The sequence below is a fragment of the Myxine glutinosa genome, chromosome 1 (assembly GCF_964187855.1).
Source record: "Myxine glutinosa chromosome 1, kmMyxGlut1.1, whole genome shotgun sequence".
NCBI classification, from domain to species: Eukaryota; Metazoa; Chordata; class Myxini; order Myxiniformes; family Myxinidae; genus Myxine; species Myxine glutinosa.
In genome coordinates, this window is record NC_136261.1 from 271,627,231 (window position 1) to 271,643,113 (window position 15,883).

The following is a 15,883-nucleotide window of genomic DNA, read 5'->3' on the forward strand; positions in this document are numbered from 1 at the left end:
TGTCCAGAGTAGAGTGACCAGGTCTGAAACCAAATTGATGATCAGAGATCAAGCCATTGGAGAAGAGGAAAGATTTCATATCTGAAGCATTGATGGATTCCATGACTTTGCTGATAATTGGGAGAAGGCTGATTGGTCTGTAGTTGCTAGGATCTGTTTTTGCACCTTTTTTGTGCAAAGCGGTGATGTTGGCTGATTTCCAAGCAAATGGCAGATGACCTTGAGCAAAAGAGAGGGTGAAAAGAACAGAGAGAGGGAGTAAAAGAGCGGAAGAACAGGATTTTAAGACCCGTGGGCTGATGCCGTCAGGTCCAGTTGCAGAATCAGAGTCGAGGGTTAACAGAAACTTTTCCACCTTGTCAGGAGGAAAGGACACAGAGTCCAGGAGCAGCTGGGTACGACTGGGTACGGTGGGTACAGAGAGGGATGGGTTTGGGACACAAGATTTAGAGGCAAACACAGAGTTGAGGCATTCAGCTTTTTCACGTGCGGAGTCAGCCATGTAGCCGTTTGAGGTGAGGGAGGGGATGGAGGGGGAACAAACACCAGAAACAGATTTGACCAGACACCACCAGGATTTGGAATAGGGAGACAGATCAGAGAGTTCCATCTTGAGAACAGAGAGATATTGTTTCCTGGCTCTCCTGAGGGTGGACACACACTTGTTTCGGGCTTTGTGAAAGGAAATGAGATTACCTTCCGTTGGATTTGCTTTCAAGGAGACTAAAGCAAGTTGTTTCTGGGCAACAGCCTCACCACAAGATTCTGTGTACCATGGACGGGAGGAAGGGTATGACAACTGAAGACGAGATGGGATAAATCTGTGCATGAGAGAGAGCAATTTACTTTGGAAGAATTCCCAGGATGAGTTGATGTCAGATGCGGTAGAGATGGGAGACCAGTCCAGATGATTTATGGCTGCTTGAAGACCGTGCCAGTTGGCCTAAGTGAAATGCCAGAATCGTCGACGCTGAGGAGTGTTACGGATTCGTAACTTCCGTTATTGTGGTTTTCACCCACTTGACATGTTGCTGATCTTATGTGTTATTATTATTCGCAAACGGTTTATTATTCACGAACGGTTATCAAAAGTTAAAAAGGATAACTGTAAGTGAAACAGGAAACCGAATGAGAAGAATGAGATGAAGAGGAAGAAGCAGGGCGAACCAAGTTGGAGAGGACGCATGACGTCAGCGCTCCGTAACGAGCCAGGTTTGCCGACAGCCACGAGGGGATTTTGAGTTCCTGGAAGGGACATCCGGCGATAAGAATATTAGCTGGAGTGGAGAAATCTGCGTAGACAGATTTGGGGCGCTGAGATTCCGACGATTCCTTGCCTCGTCGCATCGGCTCAAGCCAGAGCCGTCGGCCATTTTGAACCCCATGCTTCGGACACCTGTGAACGTTTGCTTCATGTCATCTTCACCCCCAACATCCTACCGTCTGTCAGGGATGAGTGGGTGCGACCGCTTCATCTCCAATTATGTTGCGGTTTGCTGAGGGAGCGGTGAAGGTGCACCTCTGGAGGGCGCCGTTGTACAGTTTGGCGGGAAGAGCACCCTTTCCCACTTTACACGCTTCGGATATCGACCGGAGAGCGAGATTCGGGCTTCGACCAGATTTCGTTCCATCGACCGCTGGAGCGAATCCCATTCGCCTTGGGAAAGTCATAGAGACATTGAGGAGTGTCCGTTCATTTGCTGGCAGAGCAGTGAGTCACTTGACTTTATATAAGATATATATAGAGTGCACTCTTAATGGCCATCTGTTATCCCGTTATTCCTGTGTGTGATTTCTAATACAATTTTGTTCATTTATAATCATTGGTGTGGTTTCACAATTGATTTTCAACACAGGGTAACATATTTTTCTGCTGGGGTTCCTCTCGGGGTTCGGAGGTTACCGAGACCAGGAGATTGTAGAGGACTCCGTAACAGGAGGCTCTCTGAGAATGGTCAGAGAGATGTCCACTTTAACAAGCACATGATCAGATGAGCCGATTGGAGCAGAAGAAGAGCAGCAGACATTTTCAGGGAAGTTAGTCATAACCAAGTCCAGAAGAGAAGATGCTCCGTTGACTGAGATCCGGGTCGGGAAATTGACAGATTGTGTCAGTCCCAGTGAGTCGCAGAAGTCCTTTGCTATAGAGCCATGGCTGGTGAGAGAGGTACCCACACCCAGCCAACTGGCATGGTGACAATTGAAATCACCACATATGAGGAAGAGAGAGTTGGGATGGGTAGATTGAAGTTGGTCCATATTATCAGACAGCGAGATGTTCAGTCACGTGAAAAAGTAAGTACACCCCATGGAAAGATTTGACATTTTCAACATATTTCAACATGCAGCTATTTGATCTTCATTTCAACAATATTGATAGATGAAGGCAACATAATATAACAAATGATCATGAAACATTTACATTTTGTCACCCATTGCATAATTTAAATAAACATAAATGTAAATTTCGCATGTGGAAAAAGTAAGTACACCCCTACATTTATCACTACTTCAAATACCTAAAATTAGAATCAGGTGCACCAGCTCAGGTGCAAATGATTAGAACATCGTTAGAGAGGATCTTGGAGGAACCTGTCTTATTTAAACCTCAGACATTCAGTTTCATTTGCTCTTTGTTGTTGAAGTGTGTGGCGTCAACATGCCTAGATCAAAAGAGCTCTCTGAGGCCTTCAGAAAGAAGGTTATAGATGCCTACGAGTCTGGGAAGGGATTTAAAAAGATCTCCAAACAATTTGAAATAAATCATTCGACCATCCGGAAGATCATCTACAAGTGGAGAAGATTCCAAACAACTGCCAACCTGTTCAGGCCAAGCCGCCCCAGCAAGTTCAGCCCGAGAGCAGACCGCAAGATGCTGAAAGAAGTCTCTAAGAACCCCAGAATGTCATTACGGGGTCTACAGGTTGTATAGTGCTAAGTGTCCAAGCTGGAGGTGGTGAGGTGACCGTTTGGGCTGCTTTTCATGCAGGGGGAAAAACTGTCCTGGTTGTTCTGAATGGAAACCTGAACCAGTTCAAGTACAGGGTCATTCTGGAAGAAACATTGCTTCCATTTGCTCGTGCAGCCTTTCGAGGAAATTTTGTCTTCCAAGATGACAATGCACGGCCTCATCGTGCTCGCATGATCCAACACTTTCTTGCTGACCGTGGTGGAGAGCAAATGGAGTGGCCTGCCATGTCCCCGGATATGAATCCGATAGAGAACTTGTGGGAAGAATTAACGCGTCAAATCGACCACTTGGACCAGCAGCCGACCTCTGTGCGTGAATTGCAGCAGGCTATTGTCACTGCATGGCAAGCGATTCCTGTCCAAAACTTGGCAAATCTCATGAACAGCATGCCTTAACGTGTACGTGCTCTCCTGAATGCTCGTGGGGGTTCCACGAAGTACTGAATTGTAATTTTACTGTCCGTAATCCCAGTCATAATTTAGCTTTTGTTTTTGTTGAATTTTTTTTTGGCTAATGTGCAAAATAAAGAGATACTTCTGGAAAACGTACAGAAGTTTAACACAGTACTGTCCGTGAATTGAGTTCGATATCAGTTTACATCACTTTCAAGGATCAATTTATTTGCTTCGAAATGTCAAATGTGGTTTTTTTCTTTTAAAGGTCACATTAACAAAATCTAGAATAATTTCAACATAATTCCAATGAACTTTTGGTTCTAAGTCATCTTGAAAAGTAAGTTCACCCCCACAAAAAAAATATTCCATATTAAATGCCAAGTCTGTATCACCCTCCCCCCCCTCTCCTCCCCTTCCCCTCTCCCCCTCCCCCTCCCCCCTCTTCTCCCGCCCCCCCTCTTCTCCCCTCCCCCCCCCCTCTCCTCCCCTCCCCCCCGTTCCCCTCCCCCGCCCGGCAATGCCGGGTACTTCTGCTAGTGTATATATATATATATATATATATATATATATATATATATATATACATATATATATATATATATATTGTTGCGGATCTCCGACATCGGCGGCTCTCCCCTTATCAAGGGGGGGTTAATCCCCTTGTCTTTTATCTGGCCGACGCGATCCCGAAGTTATCACGTTCCTTCCGGTCGGTGTTAAATAGGGTTGTTGTTCGAATTTAGTCCTATTACCTAAGTACTAACACCGACCGTGAAGCAAGGAAATAACACCCGCTCGAATCACTGATATTGATTGAATATGTGGAGCGGATTGCAATCCGCGACCCGAGCTGTTAACAAGGACTAGACCCGATTATAGCGGTTCCTAATCGTGCCACGCTTACCCAATTGAGAAAAGACTAGGACGATCGGATTAAGAGGAAACCAGAAAGAACAAGTAATTTATTAACAATGTACAAAGAAGAGGAAACGAAAGAATGTACAAGGAAAGAGGAAGAAAAAGTACACAGGGCAGCCTTAATAAAAGTCTTATTCTATTCCCTGGACACGGGCCTGATCACTCTCAGATTCACTCACACGGGGATGACGAAGATAGGGTGGAAGGTCCGGCGATGGCGTTCAGGCTCCGGTCCAGCTCCAGTCCTCGACCCGTACCAGGCGATTATGGTGGATGGCAGACAGCTCTCCGCTTAGCGTAGGCGTGAGCGGACAATTATACAGGGGAAGGTCGGTAAACTGGAGGTTATACGAAGCGCTTTTCACACACGTCCTTCCAATTGCAGCCGCCTCGATCAAGGCTCATAACGCAAGTTCTTGCAATAAGTCGTTGTAACGCCGTTCTTTAGCGTGCTCTCCAACGAGTCCTTTTACCATCTCCTCTCCACTCTCTCTCTTGGCACGAGTCCTCTCAACAACGCGCTCGCCCCCTCAAGTCCTCTCAAGCACGATAAGTTATCTCGAGTCCTTTCTAATGAGCGCTGCTGCGTAAGTCCTCTCTGCACAGTCCTTCCGAGGGCTTTTGTGCACGCGCTTTTATAAGCCAAGCCCGCGAACGCTCTCGAAGCCCCAACCACGCCCGGTCAGGCGATCTCACCTTAGCCCTGATTGGCTGGTGATGGCTTACCGGCTCCGCCTTGATGGCTGTTTGACGTGGCCGCACCTCCATCCTTGCGCTCCGCCCCCTTTTCGGGCCTCACCTCGTGGCTTTTGGGCTGGTCCGAGTGGAAGCCCAAGGGCAGCGAAGGCTGCTGGCCAAGGAGCATAACGAATTGGGAGGGCCGATGGGGCACAGACTGAAGAGCGCTTAATGGCGTCGCTTGGAGGGAGGCTGCCAAATGAATGAAAGGGGCCTACTCTTATTTGTTTGACACAACGCAGATGCAACTACTGGACATGGCCTTATCCAAACACATACTAAGAAATAACTACCGTCCTAAAGTGACCTACGTGTTGCATGTGGCCTATCTATGGGGTGCAACCTTTAACCTTTAATGATGTTACTTGTGTGGGTTCTCAAAACCGCAACACTGTACCCCTCAGTTTGCCAGGCTTGTCCCGAGCCGAACCAATACCTGGGTCAGGACTACTTTTACAACTACATGTGACTCTTAGGTGTCCTTTCCCTCTACATTTACCCTACACCCTGAGTGCGACAGTTTTAACACTAGATATGTCCCACCTGCTGCGTTGTGTACTACCTAACTGAATCACGCCCCTAATTAACCGAATTATGGATTTATTCTCAAACTACACATAAAGCTGGTGGGGAGCATGTTATTTACAAGACACGAACTAATTATTTACATTATAACCCAGGACCTGTCTTTTGTGGGAAAAAGAAGGAGAAATTTTGAAAAGAGGAAACACCATTGCACTGCACTGCACCAATACACCATACACCCATATGTACCAATAAATGCACCATAATAAATAAATGCACGAAAAGCACCAGAACCAAAATGCACTAAAAACATTTCAATAATTAATGAATGATGATGTCTTGTGCTTGGCTGCTGGGCCGATGGATCTTGGCTGCATTTTCTTCTTCTGTGTGCCATGACAACTTGGAGCTCTTTCTTCCTGGCACACCGGAATAATATAAAGGGCACAACCCGCGTCCGCTTTTTATTTGGCCAGCAGGGCCAGCGTAGGTGGTCCGCCTGCATGGCATTGATGCCACTTAAAACACAGTGGTCCGCAAGCAAGATGCTGCTGGCAGCAATGGTCTGTCCCAGCAAAGGTGCCAGGCCACAGAATGTGTGGTCCATATGGTGTACCGGTGCAGGCAGGCAGGCAGCAGCAGGTTGCAGCACAGAGTGTGGCCGCACCACTCAGGTCTCCTGCACACTCCCCTCACAAAAGACCATGGTCCATGAGTGGGGAGGAAGACAAAGCAGAGGTTAGCGGGGGGCAAGGGCGCAAGGGTACCCACCATAACAAGGCAATGCGACATGAAGGGCGCGGGAGAGCGAGCTGAGAAAGCTCGTCCCTACTCGTACGTCACCCCCATGTCAATCTACACTACCCTTGCCCTTCCCCTTATTTACAGAATTTACAAATTCGTCACTACCGTCTTGTCTCCCATATCTCCCCTAAACCGAATTCGTCTCCAATCCCTCCCAAGAAGGAAGGGATGGAATAACACACAATGTCAAACTCCGTCATGATGCATCTTTACCATCCAAACGTTCACAAAATCTGGTGTGGAGTCCTGTCACCTCGGTGAGTGGATGTGGATGGTGCGAAGAGATTTTCCTCCTAACTATCCTTCTAAATGACATTATCTCTTTTAAACTACCCGGGGTCTTGCCCTGCCAATCCATTGGCCACTTTACACTATGTGGTTCTAAAAACCAATTCCCATTGACCATACTGTGGTGCCTCCCAATTTGGGGTCTCACTCCCCCAATTTTTCTCTCTGTGCCCTCGCACAATTTCGGGGCTGGGTCATGTGGCTCTACCAGCAGGTCTACCTACCTGCACACCTCCGCCACTGAAGTCGCCACCCGAGCTTGCCATGCTCTTTCACATGACCTAACTGGGGAAGGCCCTCCCTGGCTCTTACCCCCTAATGCCCCCTCTGGCATTGGGCTACCTGGGTCCTCTCCTTAGGATCCTCGGGCCCTGCTGAACTCTAACTCTGAACACTGACTCTACCTGGCTCCCAGAGCCGACCTGCGGCCTCACCTGGCCGACAGACTGAGGCCGACAGACTACCAGTGGCGGAGTGCCCCAATAACCACACGCACCAAATAAGCCACACGCCCAGCCATTCCACATACTCATGCACCCCTGCAAGCACCACGTTGCTACTACTCACACCATAGATGTCAATATCCAAACAATTTACCTACTCCCCCTACCTAACTTTAAACTGCCCTCCCTGGGTATTCGTGAAGGGGTCCATCCTCCCCCCATTCACTACTTCGCACCATGCACTCCACCCCACTCATTCCACACACCATTTACTCCACACCATTTATTCCATAGCACTATTCTCCACTTGCACACCCTTGTACTCACACACCTGTTTCCCACTTACACCCTATGCAAGTCAATGCACTCATCGCCATTACACACATCCTCAATACTCTACTCATACACTTTCACACACACACACACACATCATTCACCAGCATTGCCTCATTTGCTCACCAGCACCACCAGGACTCTCATTCGCAATGCCTCATTTGCGTCTAAAGCGCATCCTACAGCTCATACACACAGCATCATCTAACTATCTACTCCCTCTAATACTAGTGCTTCCCGTCTTCCCTTATACTAGCACATCCCTCGTCATTATCATCCACCTAATCTGACTACGTCCACGCTACTTGTACAATGTCTCTACTTAATTCTCGGTCTCCTAAAGTCATCTCTAAATCCTATCAATTATCCTAGCCCGCCCTGGCTAGTTCACACTGCCAAACCCCATAAGTCTATAGCCCCTTTGCCCCCAAAAATATGATGTGAGGGATGGTAGATCTACCATCCCACTACACCGTATACCATTCGCCATCACTATCACTATCCGTTCTCTGAACTATGAGCCTCTCGTGCGGGAATACATTCTCGCTGCTCGGCTTCGCAAAGCCGAGCAATGTATGTGGATGGTCAGTCTCCTGTTGATTGGGTCCGTCCGGCATTTTCAATTCTGGGGAGGAGGCATACTCGGGCCGAGGTTCCAGGCGCCATCCCGGCGCGGAGCCTTTCGGTCTCCGGCCCAATGACCCAACCTCCCCCCGTCGGAGCACCGCGCCCACCAGGGGGCGAAGGTCCGACCTGGCCTTTCTCCCCCGGAATCGTGCCGGTCGCCGCTACGACGCGGCACCGACCATACAGGGCGGGACCCGGCCCGAATCGTGCATGGCGCTCCATGCAAGAGCGCCGCGGCAACGATCCCCGCCGGCCCCCGCAGCACACAAAGAACACCACGCCCCGAGAGCTCGCGTCGGCTATACATCGGCCTAAGCGTTGCCCCGGTCAGCGTCGATGCTCAAGTCGCATTCTCACATCCATACGCGACTCTTCCCATACTCACAAATCGAGGCGTCTCCATACACTCCGTGCATTCTATTACTGCATTCTCCCGTGCACACTCTGTTACACACTTCTCTTCCACGCACTCCCTTACCGCACAACCAGGTGCACACGTGCTTTCCACACACTCTGTTGTGCACTCTTCTCATGCACATTCTTGTGCACACCCTGGCGCACTCTCCTCCGTTACGTACTCCGTAACACTCACTGGTGTGCACTCCTGCTTACACCCACTCATGCGCTCTGGTGTGCACTCTCACACACCCTCTCCAACGCGCTCTGGTGTGCACTCCTGCACACTCTCTACAACCATTGCACACTCTTGGTCACACTCACTCCCACTTTCACACTCTGTTGTGCACTCACCCTCACTTTCACACTCTCCTGTTACACACCGCGCTTCGGTGCACATTTTTTCCTTACCCGCGCGCCATTCGCTCTCACACAGCGCACCACGGACCTCCTACGAGCGCCCGGGTGCTGCCGGGATCCCAAGCGCGCGAAAAATTCTTTCGCGCCAAACCTTTTCGCACCATATACAGCCCGGCTTACCTTTGGGATTCTTTTCTCCACACGCAGCTGCAAACTTTCATTTGGGTTAGGAAGTACGGCCTCATGATGCGAACACAGACTTTGCACATATTCCATCTGTTCCTCCCGTGATTGCTCTTCTAAGTCCGCCGTCTCCTTAACCCCAATTTCCACTATAATTATTTCATTCTCTTTTTCCTCGACGACCGCTGGCGCTAATAAAAATTTCCCTTCTACTGCGGCGGTCGTCATCTTTCCCAGACCCCGTGTCGCGATTTCTATCCCGGTCCACCCGGCTGTGCTTTGCTCAACTTCGCTTTCCCCGCGCTTCTCAAGTCGCGCTACCCCGTCGCATACCCGTGTGCCTTTCCCGCTCGACCTGCGGTCAATGTCTTTCCCCATCTTTTTTATCTGGCCACCCACTCTGTTTCCAAACCCCGTTAACCCCTCGTTTATTTCTCTGGCTTGGCCACCCACGTCCTTCAACTGGCCCCCCAATTTGCTTCCGAATCCCCCCAATTTGCTTTCTAATCCCCCAAATTTGCTGTCGAATCCCCCAAATTTGCTGTCTAATCCCCCAATCTGATTTCCCAATTGACTACTATCGGCCCTCATTTCTCCCATCTCCATACTCAATCCCCCAATTTGGTTTCCCATATCATTTTTCAATTGCTCACTGTTCTTTGCCATCTCCATTTTTATGGCTGCCTGTAGCTGCGCAATGTGGTTTTGCATATCCATCCCCCCCATTTGTGCAGCCGGCACGGCCCTCGTCGCCATGTGCGAGGCGCCGCCATTTTGCTCGTCTGCAACCCCTACTGCTGCACCCTCTTCAATCTCTTTTCCATTCTTCCCAATTGTCCCACTTCTTTCCGGGGGTCCTAGGTTAACTCTAACTCCTCCTCATCTACCCCCACCGGCATCCGATCGACTTGGCTACCATGGCACGATTTAAAAATTAGGTGTTAATAAAAATTTCGGCCGCTCGTAATTTTGACCAAATTTGTCCAAAGGATAAAAATTTTGGTTCGGGTCTCAAATCCCACTCCCAGACACCAATTGATGCGGATCTCCGATGTCGGCTCTCCCCTTATCAAGGGGGGGTTAATCCCCTTGTCTTTTATCTGGCCGACGCGATCCCGAAGTTATCACGTTCCTTCCGGTCGGTGTTAAATAGGGTTGTTGGTCGAATTTAGTCCTATTACCTAAGTACTAACACCGACCGTGAAGCAAGGAAATAACTCCCGCTCGAATCACGGATATTGATTGAATATGCCGAGCGGATAGCAATCCGCGACCCGAGCTGTTAACAAGGACTAGACCCGATTATAGCTGTTCCTAATCGTGCCATGCTTACCCAATTCAGAAAAGACTAGGACGATCGGATTAAGAGGAAACCAGAAAGAACAAGTAATTTATTAACAATGTACAAATAAGAGGAAACAAAAGAATGTACAAGGAAAGAGGAAGAAAAAGTACACAGGGCAGCCTTAATAACAGTCTTATTCTATTCACTGGACACGGGCCGGATCACTCAGATTCACTCACACAGGGATGACGAAGGTAGGGTGGAAGGTCCGGCGATGGCGTTCAGGCTCCGGTCCGGCTCCGGTCCTCGACCCGTACCAGGCAATGATGGTGGACGGCAAACAGCTCTCCACGTAGCATAGGCGCGAGCGGACAATTATACAGGGGAAGGTCGGTAAACTGGCGGTTATACGAAGCGCTTTTCACACACGTCCTTCCAATTGCAGCCGCCTCGATCAAGGCTCATAACGCGAGTTCTTGCAATAAGTCGTTGTAACGCTGTTCTTTAGCGCGCTCTCCAAAGAGTCCTTTTACCATCTCCTCTCCACTCTCTCTCTTGGCACGAGTCCTCTCAACACCGCGCTCGCCCCCTCAAGTCCTCTCAACCATGATAAGTTCTCTCGAGTCCTTTGTAATGAGCGCTGCTGCATAAGTCCTCTCCGCACAGTCCTTCCGGGGGCTTTTGTGCGCGTGCTTTTATAAGCCAAACCAGCAAACGCTCTCGAAACCCCAACTACGCCCGGTCAGGCGATTTCACCTTAGCCCTGATTGGCTGGTGATGGCTTACCGGCTCCGCCTTGATGGCTGTTTGACATAGCCGCACCTCCATCCTTGCGCTCCGCCCCCTTTTCGGGCCTCAGCTCATGGCTTTTGGGCTGGTTTGAGCGGAAGCCCAAGGGCAGCGAAGGCTGCTGGCCAAGGAGCGTAACAAATTGGGAGGGCCAATGGGGCACAGACTGAAGAGCGCTTAATGGCGTCGCTTGGAGGTAGGCTGCCAAATGAACGAAAAGGGCCTACTCTTATTTGTTTAACACAACGCAGATGCAACTACTGGACATGGCCTTATCTAAACACATACTAAGAAATAACTACCGTCCTAAGGTGACCTACGTGTTGCATGTGGCCTATCTCTGGGGTGCAACCTTTAACCTTTAATGATGTTACTTGTGTGGGTTCTTATATATACAGCCTTGGCATTTAATGGGGAATTTTTTTTTTCTTGACGGGTTTACTTTCTGAACTCGGTGTATCAATCTGGTGAGTTTCTTTTACCCTTCGGTGATGTCTTTGTTGAAAGAACCATGTCACTGATTGTCTTTCGCAGCAAGAAGTCAATAACAGGATTATATCACAGGTGGCGTGACAAAATGTAAGGACAGGTACATTTGACGATTGGCTTCACAATCGGGTATATAAGCGTTGTTGCATTCTGTATTCGTGGAAAACAACTGCTGCACATCTACAAAAGTTATTGCCGCTTCCTCTGGAGATGATCCGTCAACTTGACAATGCTGTTTGTCATGGAGTGGTCGCTTTACGAAATTCTGGCATGAAACAGCGTGCTATTGCTCAGGAGTATGGCATCACTCAAGGTCAGGTGTCAAAGATCCTGAAAAGAAATGCTCAGAGGGGTGTCCCTACTCCAATACCGAGGCCAGGACGTCCACGCAGAACCACAAGGAGAGATGATCGCCAGCTGCACCGGTTAGTCTGCAATGGCCGAACCAAGTCAGCTAATCAGCTTCGGGCTAAGTGGCAGCAACTGACAAATGTGCCTGTATCCAGAAGGCTAGTCAACCAACGACTGGTTCAAGAAGGCTATCGTGACAGGCGTCCCCTGAGAAAGCGACGCCTGACCAGACAACACAGCCAGCGCCGATTGCAGTGGGCCAGAGAGCACCGTCAATGGCAGCCAGGACACTGGAATCACATGACCTTCAGTGACGAGTCCAGATTTCTGGTCTATCGTCAAGATGGCCGCGTCCGAGTGCGCAGACAAGTGCATGAAGCCCACAATGAAGATTGTATAGTGTCAAGAGTCCAAGCTGGAGGTGGTGGGGTGACCGTTTGGGCTGCTTTTCATGCAGGGGGCAAAACTGACCTGGTTGTTCTGAATGGAAACCTGAACCAGTTCAAGTACAGGGTCATTCTGGAAGAAACATTGCTTCCATTTGCTCGTGCAGCCTTTCGAGGAAACTTTGTCTTCCAAGATGACAATGCATGGCCTCATCGTGCTCGCATGATCCAACACTTTCTTGCTTACCGTGGTGTAGAGCATATGGAGTGGCCTACCATGTCCCCGGATATTAATCCGATAGAGAACTTGTGGGCAGAATTAACGCGTCAAATCGACCACTTGGACCAGCAGCCGACCTCTGTGCGTGAATTGCAGCATATTATTGTCAGTGCATGGCAAGCGATTCCTGTCCAAACCTTGGCAAATCTCGTGAACAGCATGCCTCGACGTGTATGTGCTCTCCTGAATGCTCGTGTGGGTTACACGAAGTACTGAACTGTAATTTTACTGTCCGTAATCCCAGTCATAATTTAGCTTTTGTTTTTGTTCAATTTTTTTTGGCTAATGTGCAAAATAAAGAGATACTTCTGGAAAACGTACAGAAGTTTAATACAGTACTGTCCATGAATTGAGTTCGATATCAGTTTACATCACTTTCAAGGATCAATCTATTTGCTTCGAAATGTCAAATGTGGTTTTTGTTTCTTTTAAAGGTCACATTAACAAAATCTAGAATAGTTTCAACATAATTCCAATGAAGTTTTGGTTCTAAGTCATCTTGAACAGTAAGTTCACCCCCACAAAAAAAATATTCCATATTAAATGGCAAGTCTGTATATATATATATATATATATATATATATATATATATATATATATATATATATATATATATATATATATATATATATATATATATATGTATATATACATATGTATGTATATATATATATGCATACATACAGATAGATAGATATATAGACATATAGATATGTAGATTATATAGATAGACAGATAGATAGATTTATAGATATATAGATATATCGATAGACAGATAGATAGATAGATACATACAGTCACGTGAAAAATTAAGTACACCCCATGTAAAGTTTTGACTTTTTCAACATATTTCAACATACAGCTATTTGATCTTCCTTTCAACAATATTGATAGATAAAGGTGATATAATATCATAAATATCATGAAACATTTACATTTTGTCATCCATTGTATAATTTAAATAAACATACAGTCACGTGAAAAAGTAAGTACACCCCATGTAAAATTTTGACTTTTTCAACATATTTCAACATACAGCTATTTGATCTTCCTTTCAACAATAATGATTGATAAAGGTGATATAATATAACAAGTATCATGAAACATTTACATTTTGTAGTCCATTGTATAATTTAAATAAACATAAATGCAAATTTCGCATGTGGAAAAAGTAAGTAAACCCCTACATTTTTCACTACTTCAAATACCTAAAATTAGAATCAGGTGCACAAGCTCAGGTACAAATGATTAGATCATCGTTAGAGAGGATCTTGGAGGAACCTGTCTTATTGAAACCTCAGACATTTAGTTTGGTTTGCTCTTTGTTGTTGAAGTGTGCGGCGTCACCATGCCTAGATCAAAAGAGCTCTCTGAGGCCTTCAGAAAGAAGGTTATAGATGCCTACGAGTCTGGGAAGGGATGTAAAAAGATCTCCAAACAATTTGAAATCAATCATTTGACTGTCCGGAAGATCATCTACAAGTGGAGAAGATTCCAAACAACTGCCAACTTGTTCAGGCCAGGCCGCCCCATCAAGGTCAGCCCGAGAGCAGACCGCAAGATGCTAAAAGAAGTCTCTAAGAACCCCAGAATGTCATCAGGGAACCCACAGGTAGCTCTTGCCACTCTTAAAGTCAAAGTGCACGAGTCTACCATTAGAAAGAGGCTGCACAAATTTGATCTCCATGGGAGGTGTGCCAGGAGGAAACCTTTGCTGTCCAGAAAGAACATCAGGGCAAGACTAAAGTTTGCCAATGAACACCGAGGCAAAGACCAGCACTTCTGGAACAATGTGCTCTGGACAGATTAGTCAAAGGTAGAGCTATTTGGCCACAGTACCAGAAGACATGTTTGGCTGTAATTTTAGGTATTTGAAGTAGTGATAAATGTAGGGGTGTACTTAATATTTGCACATGTGAAATTTGCATTTATGTTTATTTAAATTATACAATGGACTACAAAATGTAAATGTTTCATTATATTTGTTATATTGTATCACCTTAATCTATCAATATTGTTGAAATGAAGATGAAATAGCTGTATCTTGAAATATGTTGAAAAAGTCAAAACTTTACATGGGGTGTACTTACTTTTTCACGTGACTGTAAATGCAAATTTCGTGTGTAATATCACAAACACAACAAATACATTTGTGCAAAATAATTGTTTGTATTATGATTGGTGTAGATAATGACAACACAGCAACTCAGGTACAGTTATTATCCTCAGCTAAAATAAGCCCGTTCCTCAGTAACGACGCTTGGTGAGGTGAGCACAGCGAGCCGAGCCAAGCTAGTATATATATATATATACTGAAACGCAAAAGAAACTTACCACCTTTGAAACCTTTAAATATCAACAATAACACTGCGTGTAGTAAATGTGTGAACTTATTTGTGGACAATAGTGTCCTCACTGTCAGACAAAACGGTCACGGATGGTCACTTGAACCTTCAATGGTCACTTCATAGCACAGCTGTTGAACAGCCGTTTTGACTGTCAGTGATTAGCCAAGGGGTACGGGATGATTTTAATGAGCTGCAAGTGATGTCTTGATATTGGCTTTAAAAAGGCCAGTGCAAAATGGGCATTTCAATCAACATGCCACGATTGTCAAGGGATCAACGGCAGCGTGCCCTGGGATTGCTGCAAGGCGGACTGAGCTACCTGCCACACACGCTATTGAAAGGGGACTGACATTGCACCCTGTGCTGTTCTGTACTGTAGAACAAACTGATGAGATGGTGTATCTTGGTCAAAAACTTGACATGTCATCAATAAAATGCCAATGTTTCAATTAGCAATTGTTGGTTTGTACGGTAGCTCAGTCCGCCTTGCAGCATGCCCAGGGCATGCTGCCGTTGATCCCTTGACAATCGTGGCATGTTGATTGAAATGCCCATTTTGCACTGGCCTTTTTAAAGCCAATATCAAGACATCACGTGCAGCTCATTCAAATCATCCCGTACCCCTTGGCTAATCACTGACAGTCAAAACGGCTGTTCAACAGCTGTGCTATGAAGTGACCATTGAAGGTTCAAGTGACCATCCGTGACCGTTTTGTCTGACAGTGAGGACACTATTGTCCACAAATAAGTTCACACATTTACTACACGCAGTGTTATTGTTGATATTTAAAGGTTTCAAAGGTGGTAAGTTTCTTTTGCGTTTCAGTATATATATATAAATATATATATATATATATATATATATATATATATATATATATATATATATCCAAACTGAAAATATGTCCAAACCAGATTTATTCAAACGACTTACCCCATTTAACCTTTACTGAATGAAAGCTCGAATTTTTCGA

General features: G+C 46.5%; 1 protein-coding gene across 2 annotated transcripts in view; it reads left to right on the forward strand.

Annotated features, from left to right (window-relative positions):
• LOC137437459 (zinc finger protein 385D) overlaps positions 1 to 15,883 on the forward strand; it is a 952,094-nt gene that overhangs the window by 583,530 nt on the left and 352,681 nt on the right. The window lies entirely within an intron of this gene.